The sequence below is a fragment of the Myotis davidii genome, unplaced genomic scaffold, assembly GCF_000327345.1.
Source record: "Myotis davidii unplaced genomic scaffold, ASM32734v1 scaffold168, whole genome shotgun sequence".
NCBI lineage: Eukaryota > Metazoa > Chordata > Mammalia > Chiroptera > Vespertilionidae > Myotis > Myotis davidii.
In genome coordinates, this window is record NW_006383016.1 from 9,462,568 (window position 1) to 9,464,995 (window position 2,428).

The window sequence follows — 2,428 nt, forward strand, 5'->3', positions numbered from 1 at the left end:
CTAAAAAAAAAAAAAAAGACCATACCCTTTTATGTAATGATGTTTACTTTGAATTTATATTAGTTCACACAAACACTCCATCCATGCTTTTGCTCCGGCCCTCCGGTCCAGTTTAAGAACCCATTGTGGCCATTGAGTCAAAAAGTTTGCCCACCCCTGGGGCAGACTCAATTACCATTTCCTCTTGCCTAAGAGAATTCCCATTTGCTCAAGCCAGGTGACTTCTACTAGTCTAAGTCCTGGCTTTACCTCCTTCTGCAATGATTAGCTTAGTGACCTCAGCTTAAGCTCATCTGTCCAAAGCATCCCCATGGCAACTACCACTGGGCTGAAACTGACCACATGGCCAATTTCAGCCAATCAGCAGAAGGCAAGATAATTTATTTTATTATCCTATATCCACTGAACCTGACTGGGAAGCATGTGCCACACATAACTGTACCAGACTTCTGATGACCAGGAAATTGATGCTACAGAGAGTAATGAGGAAAAATGAAGGAAAATACCCCAGTCCTGAATGATACTGCTGTTCACCTTGAAGTCTGCTATACATTTTTGTTGTTGTTAATCCTCATCAGAGGATCTTTTCCATTGATTTTTTTTTTTTTAGAAAGAGTGGAAGGGAGGTAGGGTGGGGAGAGAGAAAAACATTGACATGAGAGAGACACATTGATAGGTTGCCTCCCCCATGTGCAATTGTGGGATCCAACCCAAAACCCTGGTATGCAGCTGACACTCTAACCACTGACCAGCACCAGCCAGGGCAAGTCTGCCATACTTTTATACTGATTGTTACATAAGAATTATGTCCTTATAAACGAATTCGGGTCTCGTCTTCCAGTTACTTGCAAGTAAATACATTCAATTGCTCTATCATTTATGCAGACACTAACTTTACCAAATTTTCTTCATTTGAATATCAGAGTAATGAAGCACCCTCCCATCCCATCCCAATTATGGCCATGACTATAATACATATCTTATAAGCTGGAGAATTTTATGTTCTAAACTTGACATGGATTTTTAATACTTTGATTAGTTCATAAAGTCAATATAAAATTTAATACAAATGTTTGCAATTAAATTGTTTAAAATGGCAGATGATGTAATCTGTGCTCTAAGTAAGAAAAGAAGGTATGCTTGAAACCAGGAGTCCAACATCTAGGCCTGAACCTATAACAGTGCATTACCAGTGCTCTTGGTGGGAAAGTTGGAGAAATCTCTTTATTTTAGAGATTCTATCTGGTGGGATGACCTAATCCCCCTTAGCCATTTGTTGGGTGAGAGACTGGCAAAAAAGTGTGATTTAATCCTTTCCTATTTAATAAGCGAGAGTTTAATCCTTTAATTTCTAAAGATGGTGGAGTATAAAGAAAAACCATGTCACTTCCATAGCAAAGGTATTTTCCTTCTCCTTCCCTACCCACTAACATTTTTTAAAAAAATATATTTTATTGATTTTTTACAGACAGGAAGGGAGAGAGATAGAGAGTTAGAAACATCGATCAGCTGCCTCCTGCACATCTCCTACTGGGGATGTGCCCGCAGCCCAGGTACATGCCCTTGACCGGAATCGAACCTGGGACCCCTCAGTCCACAGGCCGACGCTCTATCCACTGAGCCAAACCGGTTTTGGCTATCCACTAACATTTTAATATAAAAAATTTTGAATATACAGAAAAGCTGAACGAATTCAACAATAAAACTCATATATACTCACCTACATTCTAAGCTGTTAACATTTTGCAAACTTTGGTTTATCTCATGTCTGTCCATTTATCCATACAATAATTTATTTTTTTTATATGTTTCAAAAGAAGTTAGGTTTTTAATACAACCAGAAAGGCAATCCTTTTCTGCTATAAGGGCTAAAATAATCTGATGTAATTATATTTACTGTTTACATTTTGTTGTGTTTTTCTAGTGAATTCTCTTCAGAGAACTACTTTAAAATGTTATACTATCAACAATACAATTACAGAGTCTGAACTGTTATAAATCTGAGCTGCTTTAAGCTGAAAAACACAGCGAACCTATTCTTTCCTTGGAAACTACAAACCTTTTCACTGCGGGCATGAATGAGGCTGGATTTCACATTTATAAGAGAAAAACTTTAAGCTCTAAGAAGAAACAGATGTTTTCATAAAAACTCTTCTAATTTATTTTTAAATAACTCTTTGTTTTGTGTTCTATTATAACTTGAAAATCACTATCCTCCTACAAAAAAAAAAGCCTACTTTTGTTTTAGTCTATAACCAAGTAATTGTCTGTCTGTCTGTCAAACTCTTAATGCCTTAACATGAAAGCTAAGTTCTGATGCAGCCATCTGGACTTTCAAAACAAACACAATCAATGTCTTAAAAATGTGCTCAAAGTGGACATCTCAGCACGAGCTCTTGAGGGAACAGCCGAGAAGCAAGGTCCTCAT

The 2,428-nt window shown here is 37.3% G+C and overlaps 1 protein-coding gene across 1 annotated transcript in view; it reads right to left on the reverse strand.

The window, feature by feature from the left end:
* Nucleotides 1-2,428, reverse strand: part of BZW2 (basic leucine zipper and W2 domains 2) — a 39,190-nt gene that overhangs the window by 19,840 nt on the left and 16,922 nt on the right. The window lies entirely within an intron of this gene.